We start from the raw sequence: 19,812 nt of genomic DNA, 5'->3' as shown, positions 1-19,812 counted from the left end.
TCATGTTGCACTATTTCCAACTCTAATGATTCCTCCATCCTAACTTTTGAAGTCAAAAAACTTGTTCATGTCACCAATCATAAGATGTTAACAACCATTCTCAATTATGCAATTAGATATCTTCTCAACCTATGACTCCAAAGCTACCTTCTCTATACTTTTTTCTTTAAATTCCACAAATCCAATTTTTTCATCACTGACACTTAATGCTTGTTCATTAGAATCAATATCTTCATCTACATACAAACATTCTCTATATTTTCTAGGCTTATGATTTCCCTTATAAATTTTCTCCCTTTTAGGATATTTAGATGCATAATGACTACATTCATCACAAGTCCAACACTTAAAGATTTTATTACTTCCTTTTTCTCTTCTTACTAGAAGGGCTACTCCTTCTTCAATATTTCTATCTTCCTTAGATTTGTTACTCCTTGCAAAATCTCCTCTACCACTTTTTCTCTTTGATAAGTTAGGTCAAATATTCAAGGCACTAAAAGCTATCTATATTCTAGTCATTTTTCCAGACTGTCTATGTTCCTTCTAAACTACTTCAAGTCTTCCAAGAAATGTCTCCTTTGTGAAATCTTTTGTTCAAGATATTAATAATTGTATCATCTAAACTACTGACTTAAATGGTGGTGTTAGAGTCTTCAATATCTTGCATATAACCTCATCATCTTCTTTGGTTCCTCCTTGAGCTTTAACACTTGCAGTAATTTTTGATATCCTATCTATATATGTTCTTATAGATTCATCTTCCATCATTTTAGCATTTTGAAAAACATAAATCCAAATTTGTAGCATCAACTTCTTAGAATGTGCATCACCTTCAAAACTATTTTCCAAAGTTTTCCAAATCAAATATGAAGTAGCAAGTGATTTTACCTGATTGTACTCAATTTTAGGAAGTGAAGTCAATAATACTTCTCTAGCTCTCATGTCACACATGAAAAATCTCTTTTTCCCTCGGTGCAAATTTCCAAATCCTTTTCAACAATGATTGTCTTCACTAATTTTGTAAAGATCCAATATCCTAAACTCGTACACAACAAATGTGTTTTTATTTTTCCTTCCAACTGTCATAGTTTGTTCCATCAAACTTTGGACTATCTTTCCTAAAATTTTTTACCATGGATATGCCAAAGTTATTAAATTTTATCTTCAAGGACCTGATGCTCTAATATCAATTGTTAGAAATAATAGTCCACCAAGATAACTAAGAGATGTGTAGGGTGAATCAGTTATCCGACAATTAAAATATTTATCTTCTTGAAACAAACTTAACCATTCAAAAAAAGTAAACAACAACTATAATAAAATTATCATAAATAATTACACTAGATATGTTGACTAGGGAAACTATTGATGAGACAGAAAACCCCAGTGGGAATGATGCCCACAAGATGATCTACTAATATAAATATTCCTTGTTAGAGGATGGACCCTGCAAGGAATTTATTACAATATTTAGTACAATGAGTCCCTATTAGGAGACTTTGAATGCCTATTAGGATATTCCAACTATGCTAGGAGTTGTGCTATAATGTATGCAAGAAGATCCCACTGTCAAAACATGCAATTTCAACTACAAGAAGAGCTCATTCCTCAAACTAGTAATATACTATTATCTTCTTCTTTCTTTTGCTATTTCCTCTATCTTGCCAACTAGATCAATCACTGTTAGACCTTGTAGATTAGGTCACAAACCTTGGATCCAAATACCAAACCTTAGATCACTTAGCAAAACCTTAGCAATGATGTTTTCTTCACTTCTACACTACTTTTCTCAACTTTTCATTCTGCTCTTTACTACTACTTCTCAATAATTCAAATCCACATATTTTCATACCATGATAAAGTAAAATATCCTTCCTTTATACCAAATCCATAAAACAATTCCCTAAGTTGGCTATTAGACCTTCTCAATTAATTATTATAGGACAACATTAAGAACACATTACACTTAGTGATAACATTAATCTTTCGCCTTGCAACTTGAATAACTTTCTATACATGCAATATTATGATGAGCAATCTTAGCCATGTTATCCTCAACATGGTTTCTCCATGTCCTCAAACTCAATCCTCAAGATACTAACTCTACTAAGAGATATAAATTTTTTATAAAACATTCCTCTATAAACTCTATCTTAGTATAGACATTGCTAAAACTTAGATAACTTCTTCTAGAATTATCCTTTCTTCTTCTGACATTAGCTGCATATACCCGATACTCAAAAGTATCTCCCATAACCTTAGGTGGTTATAATGCTCAACTATTCATCTGTACCAACTTGATTTTTCTATTATTCTTCTATCAGTTACTAGAAAAAATTGTTATGTTGACATCAACAACAAACTTAGGCATGAATGTAACATATCTTCATAGTAGTACTCCCCCATAGGAATATCATCAACATTCATGCCTGTGCTCTAATACCAATTATTAGAAATGATAGTCCACTAAGATAATTGAGAGGGGCATGAATTAGTTATCCAAAAATTAAAATTTCTTCTTTAAACAAACTTAACCATTCAACCAAAGTAAACAGAAACTATTATAAAATGATCATAGATAATTACACTAGATATGTTGACTAGGGAAACCCTTGATGAGAGGGAAAACCCCAGGGGGAATGATGCCCACAAGATGATGTACTAATATAAATATTCCTTATTAGAGTATGGACCCTATTAGGAGTCTATTACAACATTTAGTAGAATGAGTCTCTATTAGGAGACTTTGAATCCCTATTAGGAGATTCCAACCCTATAGGAGTTATGGTATAGTGTATGCAAGAAGAGCCCACTACCAAAACATTCAATTTCAACTACAAGAAGAACTCATTACTCAAACAAGTAATTTAGTATTATATTCTTTCTTTTTCTCTTTCCTCTAACTTTTCAACCAGATCAATCACTATTAGACCTTGTAGACTAGGTCACGGACCTTAGATCCAAAAACTAAACCTTGGATCACTTAGAAAATATTGGCAATGAAGTTTCCTTCACTTTCACACTACTCTACTCAACTTCACATTACACTCTTTACTACTACTTGTTAATAATTCAAATCCACATATTTTCATACCATGATAAAGGAAAACATCCTTTCTTTATATTGAGTCCATAAAAAAATTCCCTGAGTTGGTTGTTAGACCTTATCAATTAATTATTATAGGATCAAATTAAGAACACATTACACTTGGCGATAATATTAATCTTTTGCCTTGCAACATGAATAACTTTTTGTACATGCAATATTATGATGAGGAATCTTAGACATGTCATCCCCAACATTTCTTCTCCATGTCCTCAACCTTGATCCTGAAGATATTAACTCTGCTAAGAGATATAACAAGTTTACCAAAATACCTCTATAAACTCTATCTCAGAATACACATCACCAAAACTTACATAACTTCTTCTAGACTTATCCTTTCTTCTTCTGACATTAACTACATATATCAAATACTTAGAAGTATCTCCCATAACTTTAGGTGGCTATAATGCTCAAGTAGCAATTTGTACCAACTTGAGGCTATTATAGGAATATCATCAACATTCATGCTTCCAATAAATCTTCTCAATCTTCCAACAATCTCCCCCTTTGGTATTGATGGCAACATAGATGAAAACATCTAGTTCCAAGAATACCAAAAAAAGAATGTCCATCCTGAAATCCTCTTCATTGATCATACTCCCCCATTGATATACCACAATGTGCTCTATACCAAACTATTATTCTAGATACTATGCTTATTCCAAGAATCTTCCTCAACATAATGTTATTCATGCCAAAATTCTCCCCTATTGACATCAATGTCAAAGGTTCCTAACACCAACATCTCTGCATCAAAATCTACAAGGATTGATACTTACTAGCTTGGGTGTCAAAAAAAATTATTCTAAAAAATATCAATAAGATTCCTAGATGACTATGTCCATTAGAAATACTCCCCCATTTAGGAAGCATCAACATTCAGTCCAAATAAATAATGGCACTCTATTACCCTAGATTTATGCACTCTTGCATCTTCCACTCTAACGTAGGAAGGGGCATAACCCCAAACATACCTTGCAAATATTCAAAAGTCTCTTTGGGAAAAGGCTTAGTGAATATATTTGCAATCTTCTCTTTAGTGCTTGCATACTCCAATATAATTTCCTTTTCTACAAATTTTTCTCTCAACATATGATACTTAATAGAAATGTGCTTAGTCCTCAAATGCAACACTAGATTCTTAGACATATTTACCATGCTTGTATTGTCACAATGTATATTCATTAATTTCTATCCTTATATCCTTCAGCATCTCCTTCATCTAAATGACTTGATTTTAATTATTTTTTGCTACAAAATACTATACTTCTATTGTACTTCGAGATGTACAATCCTACTTCTTTCTTAACCAAGAATCCAATCTTCATCCAACAAAGAAAGCTCCTCTACTAGTGTTCTTTCTATCATCCATACTACCTGCCCAATCTACAATAGTATAAGAACTTAGAGTAAAATCATTATATCTATCATACCATAATCCAAACTCAAATGTTCCCTTTAGATATCTAAATATCCTTTTGACTACTAAATAATGTGCTTCTCTAGGATCATCTTAGAATCTTGCAATAATCCCACTACATTTTCTATATCTAGCCTTATGTCAGTTAGATATTGCAATATTTTGATCATATATATGTATTTCTTCTACTCAATAGTATGTGTCTCATCCTTCATAGATAACTTGAGTCTAGTTACCATCCTTCAAGTACTTAGTCTAAGAAATAAATATTCCTTCTTTATTATGTACAATCTTGAATCCTAGGGATTATTTCATCTCTCCTATCATACTCATTTCAAATTCTTTGATCATATATTCTATAAAATTCTCACTTTCTTCATCATTTCCTCCAATTATGATGTCATCAACAAATATTACTAAAATTATCAGACCATCATCAGTTTCTTTCTAATACAGATTATTATCTACCATAACTTTGTTATATCCAAGTTTTGCCAAATTTTTGTCCAAACTTGCATACCAGGTTCTGGTGCTTTCTTCAATCCATACAATGTTTTTCTTAGTCTGTATACTATGTCCTTATCATTTTTCAAAGGACATCCTTCATGATTCTCAATGTATTCCTCTTCTTCAATTTCTCCATTCAGGAATGCTGACTTGATATCCATTTGATATACTTTGAATTTCTTGTGTGCTGCATAGGATAAAAATAATCTTACTACTTCTATTCTAGCCACTGGAGCATAAGTCTACTCATAATCTATTCCTTCTTGTTGTGAGTAACCTTTACATACTAATCTTGCCTTGTTTCTTACAACTTCTCCTTGCTCATTCATCTTGTTCCTGAATACTCATTTAGTTCCTATCACATTCTTGTCTGTTGATTTGGGGACTAATGCCCATGTCTCTTTCTTTTCTATCTAATCCAATTCACTTTTCATAGCTTGTTTCCAATAGTCATCTTTATGTGCTTCATCTAAATTCTTAGGCTCAACTTGAGACATCAAGCATAGATCTTCATTTACTCTTCTTCTTGTCATCACACCTTTGTCTTTTCTTCTGATGATCTATTCTGATAGGTGATTCTTTATCATGTTCTTTCCTAAAGTAGGAGTTTCTATCTCAACTCTCAACTCTACTAAAGGTTTCAAGCTTTATTCCTACCTTGGTTCTCCTTCATACTATAAATCATTGTTAGTCTCAAGAAATATTTCATCATTCCTTGGCTTAGTAACAACATCATCATCTAAATTGTAATCAACTATTGTCTCTTATATTCTAAATTTCTCATCAATTCTTATATTTGCAATTTCCATAATAGTCTTAGTTCTCTAATTATAACATCTATAAGCCTTGATTTCCAATGAATAACCAAGAAACATACCTTCATCACTCCTAGCATCAAACTTACCAATATCATCATCTCTCTTTATGTAACACTTCCAAATATTCTGAAATACTTAACTATAGGTGAGTGACCAAACCACAGTTCATAAGGTGTCTTGTAATTTGTGTCCTTCCTAACCAGCACTCTATTCATAGTGTAGACTATTGTATTAATAGCTTCTCTCCAAAATGTCTTGGATACATCATTCTCTACTAACATAGCTCTTGCAAATTCTATAACTAACTTGTTCCTTTTCTCTACAACTCCATTATGTTCAGGGGTATATTTGTCTTTTAATATCATTTTCTTCACAAAATGTGTTAAAATCATTTGAAGTAAGTTCTCCTTCTCTATTTGACCTTAAAAATTTAATATTCATACCAGATTAATTCTCAACTCTATTCTTGAATATTTTGAACTTATCAAATACCTCAGATTTCTCTTTAAGAAATGCAACCCACATCATTCTAGAAAAATCATCAACTAGAATTGTAAAATACCTTTCACCATATAATCATTTAGTCTTTGTAGGACCATTGATATATGTATGTACAATCTCCAACATCACTGTAGTGGTAAACTTCTTGCAAGGAAAAGAAGTTTTGTTATTCTTTGTCAAAACACACTCCTTGTTAATTGTGTTAGTAGGCTTTACAAACTTCAGAAAATCTCTCACTACAAACATTCTACCAGTCCTCACAATACTGTCAATGTTTATATGACATAATCTCTTATTCCATAACCAATTTTCATCTATCTTTGCAACCAAACATGTCATTTTAGTAGGATTCAATTGAAATAAATTACCTCTAGATCTAGTTCATGTTCCAATTATCTTTCCATCTTTATCCTTGATCATGTATCTATTCTCTATGAATTCTAACTAATAACCTTTGTCTACTAATTTTCCAACACTCAAAATATTGTGCTTTAAACCATCAAGAAAGTATGCATCCTTAGTGTTAGTTTTACCATCAAGAATTATAGATCCAATACCTTTAACTTGGCATGTTGCATTGTTTCCAACTCTAACAATTCCTCCATCCTAACTTTTGAAGTCAACAAACTTGTTCATGTCACCAATCATATGATGTTAACAACCACTCTCAATTATCCAATTAGATATCTTTTTAACCTATGACACCAAAGCTACCTTCTCTAGACTTTTTTCTTTAAATGCCACAAATCCAATTTTGTCATCACTGGCACTTAATGCATGTTCACCAAAATCATTATTTTTATTTACATATAAAAATTCTCTATATTTTCTAGGCTTATGATTTCCCTTATAAATTCTCTCCCTTTTAGGACACTTAGATGCATAATGACCATATTCATCAAAAGTCCAACACCTCAACATTTTCTTATCTCTTTTTTCTCTTCTTACCAGAAGGGCTACTCCTTCTTCAATCTTTTTGTCTTCCTCAGACCTACTACTAGTAGAAAAATCTCCTCTACCACTTGTTCTCCTTGATAAGTTAGATTAGATATTCAAGGCACTGAATGCTATCTCTGTTCTAGTCATTTCTATAGACTGTCTAAGTTCATTCTCAACTTCTTCAAGTCTTCCAAGCAATGTCTCCTTTTTGAAATGTTTGGTATAAGATATCAACAACTATATCATTTGAATTTATGACTTAAATGGTGGTGTTAGAGTCTTCAATATCTTCAATTTAACCTCATCATCTTCTTTGGTTCCTCCTTGATCTTTAATACCTACAATAATTTTTGATATCTTGCCTATATATATTCTTATAGTTTCATCTTTCATCATTTTAGCATCTTGAAATGCACAGATCCAACTTTGTAGCCTTAACTTCTTAGAATTTGCATCACCTTCAAAAATAGTTTCCAAAGCTTTCCAAATCAAATGTAAAGTAGCAAGTGAGTTCACCTAATTGTACTCAATTTTAGTAAGTATAGTCAATAGTGCTTCTCTAGCTCTCATGTCACACTTGAAAAGATCTCTTTCTACCTCGGTGCAAATTTCCAAATCCTTTTCAGCAATGGATATCTTTGTTGATTTTTTCAAGATCCAATATCTCAAACACATACACAACAAATGTGTCTTCATCTTTTTCTTCTAGTTATCATAGTTTGTTCGATTGAACTTCAGACTATCTTTCTTGAACATGTTCACCATGAATCTCACAAAGTTATTAAATTTTTTCTTCAAGGACTTGATGCTCTAATGCCAAATTGTTATTTTGTATACTATTCTTATGCCAAACATCTTCCTTAATGTAATTTTTTTCATGCCATCAATGACTAAGTTTATCATTGATGTCAACATAGTAGTTTTCTATTGTATCTAACAAAAGAACAACAAAAGATCATGTTGGTATGAATGGCTAGCTGAGAATTATAACCACCTAAGGTTATGAGTATGTAGTTTATGCAACTAATGTTAGAAGAAGAAAGGATAACTCTAGATGAAGTTATGTAATTTTTGGTGATGTTTGTTCTAAGATAGAGTTTACAGAGGCATGTTCTGGTAAACTTGTTATATCTCTTAGTAGAGGTAATATCTTGAGGATTGAGGTTGAAGACATGGAGAAGACATGTTAAGGATGATGTGGCCAAGATCACTTGTCATAATATTACGTGTACAAAAAGTTATTCAAGTCACAAGGCAGAAGACTAATGTTATCACTAAGTGTAATGTGTTCTTAATGTGATCCTCTAATAATTAATTGAGAAGGTCTAATAGCTAATTAGGGAATTTTTTTATGAACTTAATATAAAGGAAGGACATTTTCCTTTATCATGGTGTGAAAATATGTGGATTTGAATTATTGAGTAGTAGTAGTAAAGAGTGGAATGCAAAGTTGAGTAGAGTAGTGTAGAAGTGAAGGAAACTTCATTGCTGAGGTTTTGCTAAGTGATCTAAGGTTTGGTATTTGGGTCCAAGTTTCATGACCTAGTCTATAAGGTCTGATAGTGATTGATCTAGTTAATAGGATAGAGGAAAGAACAAAGGAAAGAAAAAGATAATAGTAAATTACTTGTTTGAGTAGTGAGTTCTTCTTTTAGTTGAAATTGTATGTTTTGGTAGTGGACTCTTTGTGCATACATTATAACACAACTCCTAATAGGGTTGGAATACCCAAACAAGAATTCAAAGTCTCCTAACAAGGAATCATTATACTAAATGTTGTAATAGACTCCTAATAGGGTCCATCCCCTAACAAAGAATATTTATATTAATACATCATCTTGTGGGCATCATTCCCACTAGGGTTTTCCCTCTAATCAAGGGTTTTCCTAGTCAACATATTTTGTGTAATTACCTATGAGTATATTATTATCTTTTTTTTTTTATTTTTTTACTTTGGTTGAATGGTTAAGTTTTTCTAAAGAAGATAAATATTTTAATTGTTGGATAACTGATTCACACCCCCCCCTAGTTATCTTGGTGGACTATTGTTTTTAATAGTTTTATAGCTAAAGATTCTAATAATAGTGAAGTTGAAATGGTATATATTATTGTAAAAGATGAATCTGATGATGAAGGAGATAGAATGACACTTATCTCTCATATTAGCAAAAATGATACAGGGATTAATGATAGTGACTACTCACATCATATGACTAAATTACTTGTTTGAGTAGTGAGTTCTTCTTTTAGTTGAAATTGTATGTTTTGGTAGTGGACTCTTCGTGCATACATTATAACACAACTCCTAATAGGGTTGGAATACCCAAACAAGAATTCAAAGTCTCCTAACAAGGACTCATTGTACTAAATGTTGTAATAGACTCCTAATAGGGTCCATCCCCTAACAAAGAATATTTATATTAATACATCATCTTGTGGGCATCATTCCCACTAGGGTTTTCCCTCTAATCAAGGGTTTTCCTAGTCAACATATTTTGTGTAATTACCTATGAGTATATTATTATCTTTTTTTTTTTTTTTTTACTTTGGTTGAATGGTTAAGTTTTTCTAAAGAAGATAAATATTTTAATTGTTGGATAACTGATTCACCCCCCCCTCCCTAGTTATCTTGGTGGACTATTGTTTTTAATAGTTTTATAGCTAAAGATTCTAATAATAGTGAAGTTGAAATGGTATATATTATTGTAAAAGATGAATCTGATGATGAAGGAGATAGAATGACACTTATCTCTCATATTAGCAAAAATGATACAGGGATTAATGATAGTGACTACTCACATCATATGACTAAAGACAAAACAAATTTTGAACACATGGAACATTATGATGGTGGTAGTGTGAGATTTGTAAACAATGAACCTTTTTGCATTAAGGGAAAATGATGTATCTCATTAACCAATGAACTTAGATGTGATAATGCTTGTTGGGTTGAAGGACTAAAGCATAATCTATTGAGTGTGGTACAGTTGGATACCATTGGATTCAAGGTCAAATTCATGAATGGGAAGACCAAACTATTGGATGGAAAAGGAAATCTAGGTGGATTTGGAAAATAAAACAAAAGGTAATATATTATATCTATATCTTAGTGAAAGTTCATGTTATATTACTCATGTAGAAGAAAGTTAGTTATAGCACAAAATATTATGTCATGTAAACTTTGATAATATGGTCAAGATAAGAAAAAATAGAAGAGTAAGAGGTATTCCTAGCTTGAGGAAACCTAATATGGGTCTATGCAAAAATTGTCAAATTGGTAAGATGGGAAAAACTAGTTTCAAAAGAAAGAACTATCATTTTTAAGAATTCTTAGAGCTTGTACATACAAACTTATGTGGACTTATTGGAATAGAGAGTTATAGTGGAGATAAGTTTTTCATTCTTTTTATTGATAATTACATTTTTAAATGATGGCTATAATATATCTAAAAGCTAAATCCAAAGCTTTTAAAAAATTTAAGTGGTATCTGGAAAGAGTAGAAAAAGAAACTAGAGAGACGCTGATGTCAGAATGCTTTAGAATAATGGAGAGGGTGGGGGGTGGGGCGGGGTGGGTGAATAAGTTATCCAAGGTCCAAATGTATAAACAAAACATTTCACAGCCTATTGAACCCATAAAACATTTATCTTCACATGCATGCATCCATAAGATTATGCAATAACTTAAAACTTTTAGGTTATTGTCAAATTAACTTGTAGAAATGTGAACATGAAACATAACATATTCATCAACACACTTGACATAATGATTTATATGAAAACCCAATTTGGAAAAAGCCACTAGTAACATGCTACTCTTTTTCACTCTTCTGAAGTGATGCCTTGTGAAAGTCCAACCCTATTAAAAGTTACAATACACATTGTTAAATGTGACCCTATTAAAGGATTTCAATCACTTTGTTAGAAGTGAGCCTTGTTAAAGGACTTTAGACCATTCACCTAGAATGTCACCTCATTAAAGGACTTACAAATGATTGTTAGGTCCACCTTAATCCAAAGGATTTACCCTAGACTGATGCAATTGTTAGAGAGTAACAATAAGGCTTGATCTAATAGAACTTACAATTTCATTTCCTAATTATAGATAACTATTTAGTCCTCAATTATGCTTGGCTTTTATACTTTGTAGCTCTGATAGTTTGTTCATTCTTTAAGCATACATATCCTTAAGCCTTCTTTCTTAACATGTCAATGCAGATTCTTCTCTTAGGTTACTTGATGAAGCAAAACCCTTGACTCCTTGTCTTCCTTAGTTTCTCACACATGACAACTTTACTTCATGACTAGCCATTCTTGTAAATAGGAATTAAGATATTTTTCAACTCATTCTCTATTGTCTAATTTAGGGTTAAGATGGATTAGGTAGAATAAAATGTATCTATCCCACATTCTATATCTGTTCTAAAAATTTCTCCTAGAATACAATTTGAATTCACCTAAAAATTTTTCACCTTAAAGTTTGTGCCACTAGCTCATCATCCTTATCTTCTACCTAGTTCATGTAATCCAAGAAAACAAACTTGTCAGCTTAGATTCATCGAATTCATGATCTTTTAAATAATGTAGTTCTTTGGCATTATCTTTCTTTTGATGCTTAGAACACTTTACATTACTCAACATCCACTATAAAATTACTCAGCATGAACTAAAGTTTACTGGTGCTCAACATCAACTAAACTTTACTTGACATCCACTATTCTACTCAACATACACTAGAATGAACTTTTACTTAGCTCTAACTAATTTTCTACTCAGCTTGTACTGACTTTTCTCGGTACCTGCTATCCACTTAGTCAAGCTTCATAGACAAATTTTGTAAAACTTATTCTTTTAAACTTTGTTAGTGTAACCAACCTTTGTAACATTAGGTAGATTATCAATACATCATGTCATCACTACCTTAACTGATTCTTGTACTTCATTACATAATCATAACTCAACCCTTCCTCTAAGTGCTATTGTTACATCTTTTGATCACATCCTCTTCATCAATCATCTAAGTGATAGTACTTAAATATTATAAGCAATTGTCTTACTAGCAAATAATAGGTTTGACATCAGTGACAAAACAATGATTCAAGCATATTGGTCATACTTGTATGTACTCAACAATCTCCCTTTACAATCTCTCTCTTTGATTAGCTTCTTTGATCCATTCTCAACAATCTCCCTCATTGGCATTGATGGAAAACCAAAGTGATGAACCAAATCAACTAGATGGTAAACACCTTGTTCAACCAATCTATCTAGGTTAAAATAGTAAGACAATACCAATACCAAAGAGAAAATAATTCCTTGTATTGAAATCTATCCTTTTATCAACAGCTCCCATCTTCTGAATATGTTACAAAACTCTTTATAACTCCCTCTCAATTGGGTTACAAAATTCTTTATAACTCTCTCTAAGTTTCATCCTATATCTCTCTTTTACTATATCTCCCTCTTACTAGGTAGATATTAGGATTTCTCCCTCTTTTTTGTATTTCTCTATCTCCTTCATCATACTTGTGTTCTCCTCTAATCAACAATATCAACAATTATCTCTCTTGATTAGTAATGATACTACTGATCAACAATATCAATAATATTATCTCCCTATTTGACAACAATGCCAAAGACTTACCATCTTTAATTATGCAAATATAAACTTTTTAGTTTCTTCAGTTTCCCCCTTTGTCACGTTGCTTGTGACTAATTTGAAGTTTCAGCTCTTTGATTACTTTAGACAACTCCTAAATTAAGATCCTCTGCATCAATTTCTAACATATAAACATTATCTAGTTTGATGGAGGGCACTCCTCTTATTTCTTAGATAGCCTTTGATAGGGGTATCACCCCTAATATACTTCTTACATACACTAGTACATAAACAATAATATATTACAAAATAAACTACTAAAAATTATAAATATGTGACTAATTTTGATCACAATACCAATGCTAGCATATTGCTAGACATTGATCTCCTAACCAAATTTATGACATACCTATTTTAATCACTGATTAAATTATTGATCTAGTCATTTATTGTTGTTACTTGGTAGTTTATGTGGTAGTTTATTTGGTAGTTTTTTGTGTAGTATATATGGTAGTTTTTGGGTAGTATATTTGGTAGTAAATTTGGTAGTATATATGGTAACATATCTGGTAGTTTATTTGGTAGTCTAGTTAATCATTAATTTAGTCATATTAGGGCATGATGGAATTGAACCGCCATCCTCCTAGTTATAAAGCTGGCACACTTCCATTGAGCTATTACCTTTAAAGAATAATGCAAAAAATTGACAAAGTTGTCTTCCCAACATTAGATCTATCATGATCATGATCACTGTAACATGATACACTCTTCTCAAAGAACACAAATTTTAGTTATTGTTAAAAATAATAACATAAGATTTTATCAATAATAATTCAAAAATTTCAAATTCTTATGTTCAAGCATTTTAAAACTATATTTCATGTTAGTTACACTCTCTAAATTATTATAGTGATAGACTCTTAATATAATTTGGAGCACTTTGGCCACACACAAGTATTGTTTCTTGTGCTAACTTCCCCCAAAAAAGATACAAATGATTATGCAATTTATGTCAAGAAAATAGACCTTTTCATTAAATTAAAATCACATTAAAAAATTGCATCAAACCAACTATTTTTCCTTTTCATAGTTTGCAATAATTGACACTAGCTTGTGTGCATTGTAAAAATAGAGTCATTTGTTGTAATAATGAAATGTAACTACCATAATAATGCCAAAGTCAAGAGTATGCAAAAACTATGTATGGTGGATGTACAGAGAGCATATTCAACTATGTCAATTCCTGCTATGACCTAAGAGACTATTTTTTGGGAGGAAATTTTTGTGAGGAAAAAATAAAAGACAGCCAAAAAAATTGATCCAACATGGTTAAACTCCAAGAATGAAAAAGTAGTCAAATTTCTTGTCTCTATATTTCCATTGTTAAAGAAGTTGAAACCCATTATAGTAATCAAGAAGTGAATGTGTTGAATACCATCTATTGAACCTTTGGCTCAATTAATTTTGTTAAAGATATTGCAACTATATGTAATAGAATAGATAATATAATCAAGAAAGGAAAATATTAACATTATATTTATACTTTGTATTAACAAAATCTTGAATTTTATTCAACAAGGTTAGAAGGTGTAAATAGGTTTCATTAAAAAATAAAATGAAAAAAAAGGTTAAAAAAATGTAAGCTTTGCCAAGACAAGATTCAAAACCTTGGTTACATTATTATTAGCCTAATAAGAATATTAGGGGCCATTAAAAAAGTTTTAGCTTGAACATCTTGTATTACGAGTAACTCCTTATCCCCCCATGCTACTACAACTATACAACCTAGAGAAAGAACAACAATAGGACTATTTCATTAGAAAACCCATGAATATTGAAGCATAAAAGTTGACAAGTAATACATATTTTAGAATGAAAAATGATATCTTACTTTTGCAAGTGATGAATTTACTAGTTTTCGCAAGAGACAAAGGAACTCTATCATCTCTGCTCTAAAAATTCTTGCTAAAAGAATCAATATGTTGGATGGAGATAAATCATAGGAGAAAAAGAAGGATAACAATCCACTAATATTACTCGTTAGCAACCAAATATCCAAATTGAACCAATCAACATCAGCACTCATTGAAAGAGTAGAAATCAAGATTCAAGAGGAAAATGACATCAAATCAGACCTATTTAACTTACGACAATAGATTGAAACCATTGTCATAGAAAGTACTATCTTTGGATTCCTACTTTCCATCTATTCTATAAACCTAGTTCCAAACTAGTTACCACTAGATTGACTAAACTTTGGCTGGCTTCCCTCATCTTAAAGGGCTTTTCAATAGCATTCTTAAAAATGGATGCCTTAATACTTACGTCAAGAGCTATAGTTTCATGGTCAAGTGCATTTTTACTTTGTTTTCTACCAATTTGATGATATTCCATGTCATTAAATTCATAGTTGCATCAAATAAAACTAACAAGAAAAAATGCTAGAATAATTTCATGCAACTCGATGTGGATAGAAGCATAGATTACAGACAAGATCTTCTAGTGGAAGAAACTAATTCAGGACACCAGAAGCCAAAATAATAATCAATTTCCCATGAAACTTAAAACAGAAATAATATTGTGCAATAAGCAAGAGGACTTCCAATAATTGAAATACACTTAAATTGTTTTGCTTCTATCTCCACAAGTATGGCTAGTGTGATATGTAGTAAGACGTGGACTATAAATTAGAATTAAATATTGAAATTATTTAAGCATGCCATATTGATCATATAGTTTGGCACAAATAACTGCTAAAATAACCTCCAATACATTCAAACATTTCCTTTAACAAAGTTTGGTTTATATGTTACAGTTCTAACTATTAACTACAGAGTTAATAAATTCAGAAAACAATTGTCTCAAATATTCCTACTATGATTTTTATTCCTGTCACATTGAAAAACATGGCCTTGGGCACATTGAAGGACACGAGACACAAAATTACCTTTATTAATAATAAAACCATTTTTTTCTGAAGAAACAAACTCAACGTAATACTTGTCAGGCATACCTTTTGGTTGGTAGATTTTTAAGGATTTCCCAACTGTAATCAAATTTCAATGAAAATGCATATGTGTTGTAATTTAACACATTGTCTAACTATGAGGCTTTGATGTTTTTATATTAAGGTGTACTGGTGTTATACATCACTATTATTTCCCATGATGATGATTTTAGTGGCAGTATAATTATGACAACATTATATCATTTTTAATATCCAATATGGGAGTTGCTTGAAGATCCTTCATAGGATATACTTGCTTTCAATGTGACATCACACACTAGTAGCTTGCGAGCTATTTATCATGTCATTGCCCATATGATGCTTTTAGTGTCCAAATTTTGTATCCTCTTAAATTACTTTTTTAGCTTAGAAGGTACGTGTGTCAATATGACAGTTTCTCAAGCACGGAATCCCTTTGCCTCTGATGCAAAGAATGAAGGGATTTCGTTAAAACTCAAGTATGACAATAACATAGAGTGAGCTTGAATGCTATAGGAAGACATTTGACTTAGATGACCAAATACTAGACTGGACAGACACCTTGTTCTTGAAAACTCTACCTCAAGAGAATAGAAAACTGATCTTTCAGCCAACACAGGCAGCAGATTTCAGTAACCTGAATATTTCGATTTCAGGTGGCACTACTTAAATCCAGAGATCATTTTCCATTTATATATGATTCTAGTAATTTAATTACCATGTACAATAAATTTATTTTTATATGTTTTCTCTACAGCTCGAAAGGCATACTCATGCAATCATACTGAAAATTGAAAAATAGAGACAAAAAGGTCACATGGCTTCTGAGCTGATCGTATTATTATTATTACAAGTCAAACATATCCAACAGATTCTACAGTTAATGTTTTTAAGATTGCAAATTCTTATATCAGTTAATTGAAAGTATTTATGAATGTTGACAGTGAGCCAAAATTAACGTATTCCAACATCTTTTCATAAATTTATTCTATTCAATCCCTTTCAGATTAGGATGTGATCTCACAATCATATATGGTTACCACTTTAGGTCTTATGAGAATTCACTCAAGATAATTGTTTGCATGTTCTATTGTAGCCATTCCATGGTAATCAGTTTCTGCAATTCCTAGTATATTAGGTAGTGGTTCTTGTTGCTCGTTGCACTCTGTTTAATACAACAAGATTTTGTTCCAACACAATATATGCTTAGATGCCTATTTACAATAACCAATATTTTTGTAAGTCTTTTACCATCTGATTCTGCTCATCTTAAACAATGGTAGGATATTTCTTCTTTTCTCTAGCATAGTCAAAGTGGAAGATTCTTTTCTTTGAAATTGCATGGCACCTTCCTCCGTGTTTGAAGGACTTAACTGCACTATTTTTCTTTTGTTCTTCTTTGAATGCCAGAAATCAATAGACTCTTTCTAAACATTGTTATTATATCATCACGATCATTCATTTTTATCATAATTAATTAACATGTGAAGATTATAATTATTTACCACATACCACTTTTGACTCACGAAAAGAAGTTCATATCACTTTTTGATATTCATGTCTTTATCTAAAAAATATCCACTGATCCTTATACCTCTTCTTGGGTATTGTGTGTCTGATTGTACTCGATGTATTTTTTATAATTATTTTGCCAATTAGAAACAACTTTTCTACAAGACACCAAACATGACACACATCTCAATTCACATCCATCAAATTGGCTCACATTTTTGAGCTAAACATGTAGCAACCCATCAAGATGATCTCTCCATATTCCTCATTCATATGAATTAATTTTTACACGGGAACATTCAATATTCAGACTTGTCTATTGGCACTCATAGCTCATAAAGCCAATGATTCCATCTATTTAGCCATTGATTGTACTTTTGAATACATGTTCTATACATACCTAATATAAGTTTTTAATTTTTAACTAGCAATAAACTAGCATATGACCTTGTTATTAGGGGAAAAAACAAACAAACAGTATTACCACACACAAGATTAGCAACAATTTGGACAACACAATCAACAACTATATATACAATAGCCTTCACAAGCAACACAATGTTCTATTTAGCCATAGATTCCTCAAATGTAGAATCGAAGGGCTCTCTGTAATGTCCCCTTTGATTTACTGTAGTATTAATAAGTAATAAAACTAATAAAGCCTTTAATTAATTACATCCCCAAAGGCTAAGGCAATAATGCTTGGGAATACTACTGTTTGGTGCATCATCTCCAGTAAAATAAAAATTTGTAGATTAACACACTGTTTTTGGAAAACAATGTTTAGTGGTTACATTAGACATTGAAGAAACTAAAATAGATTACCAAATTATATGTAGATGAATCATTTAACTTCTCCCATGCATTATTCTCATGCAATACAATTGTGCTAACCAAGTTAAAACATCGAGAGATCTAGAGTTTTGCAAGTTGGAGCACCCCAAGATCTATTATGCAGGTTCTTGTCTTTGATAATAACCTGCATGAGTTTTCAAAAGGATTGTTTAATGACCCAATATTAATGCTCCCTATAAAGTACTAGCAAGAAAAATTAGATTCATGATATACCCAATGATAAAGCACTTGTATAGGGACAAACTATAAATTCTAATGATTAATTGAAGGCTAAAATTGAAGGTGTGTCATCCAAAGATGGGGCTTCTAGTTCAAACAAAGGAAGTAGGTATGCACCATCATTTTTACCTCCTGGTTTGGTAGTTGCAAGTGGTAAATCAAAGGACCTTGAGTTAAAGAAAGAAGAGGAGAAAACAAAGGAAAGGGATAAGGGAAAGTCATGCAACATAGATCATTTCATAAAAGAATTAAATGTTGAGCATGAATTAAGGGAGAAAATAAAATAGGAATGTGGTCATTGCCAAAGAGAGGGTGGCAGTCAAATAGATAATCCTTAAAGCCATTTTGATGAGCTCCTCGATGATCTTGATCCATTTGGAAAATTATCATGATCAATTGATAATGGAGATCCTCAGAAAACCAATCTTTATGTTGGAAATCTAACACCTTATGTGGATGAAAATTTTCTTTTGCAAATATTTGGCTGATTTTGTTCCATTGCTAGTGTTAAGATAATGTGGCCAAGAATTGAGGAGTGTATAAGGCAATGGAATTATGACTTTGTTGCATTTATGCATATGAAATATTCTCAAGCAACCAATGAAAAAATTTACGGTGTTATAATATGTGATTATGAACTAAGAATTGGCTAGGAAAATTTGTGTCACTTCCACCATAGGCCCTTTTCTGGCTTTCAAAACTAAGAGGGTGGTATAGTGGCATGGTGAGGTTTTGGTGCTCCAAGTCTTGTTTTATTGAGTGGAGTTGTTGAGGTGATTGTAACTCCCAATATTCTAAACATAGAGTTGATACCTCCAAAAAATAAGCATTTGCATCATCTAATGGATGAAATGAATATGTATGTACTGGATGATGATTTCCCTTTTGAGAAAGCTATTATAAAAAGAGTACAAGGAAATCAATTATTTGGGTTTTTATTTCACATTAGATGCAAGGAGTATAGTCAATATGTGTGGAGACTCTATTCATTTCCTCAAGGAGATACACTTTAAAGGTGGAAAATAGAACCTTTTATCATGATAACTAGAAATGGGAGATGGGCACCACTACCTTTACCAAAATAATCACTAATGTGGAGTTTGAAACATGAAAAATCTTTTGTTGTAAGTTATGCAGTAGGAAAAAGTAGAAGGTTGGATCAAGAGTGTGCCTTAATAGTTATCCAAAGAGATGAATTTGAAGATATTTTGTGAGCTTTAACATTGGAAAGAAGTTAGATAAATGAAGCTATTGGGTTTTATTTAGACAATGTTGATGCTATCAGTAAGGTAGTTGAATTACTTCTAGAATCCTCAAAACTAAAGAAAACTCCCATTCCAATGAAAGGAT

The 19,812-nt window shown here is 31.6% G+C and overlaps 1 pseudogene; it reads left to right on the top strand.

The window, feature by feature from the left end:
* The first annotated feature begins 16,284 nt into the window (after positions 1 to 16,284).
* On the top strand, positions 16,285 to 19,811 carry LOC149549119 (protein RRC1 pseudogene; annotated as a pseudogene).
* Position 19,812: the final 1 nt, after the last annotated feature.

This window comes from Cupressus sempervirens, chromosome 7, assembly GCF_028749045.1.
Source record: "Cupressus sempervirens isolate cs-2001-9-10 chromosome 7, ASM2874904v1, whole genome shotgun sequence".
Classification (NCBI taxonomy): Eukaryota; Viridiplantae; Streptophyta; class Pinopsida; order Cupressales; family Cupressaceae; genus Cupressus; species Cupressus sempervirens.
The sequence above is the reverse complement of the archived record's forward strand: the minus strand, read 5'-3'. Positions and strand labels throughout refer to the sequence as shown.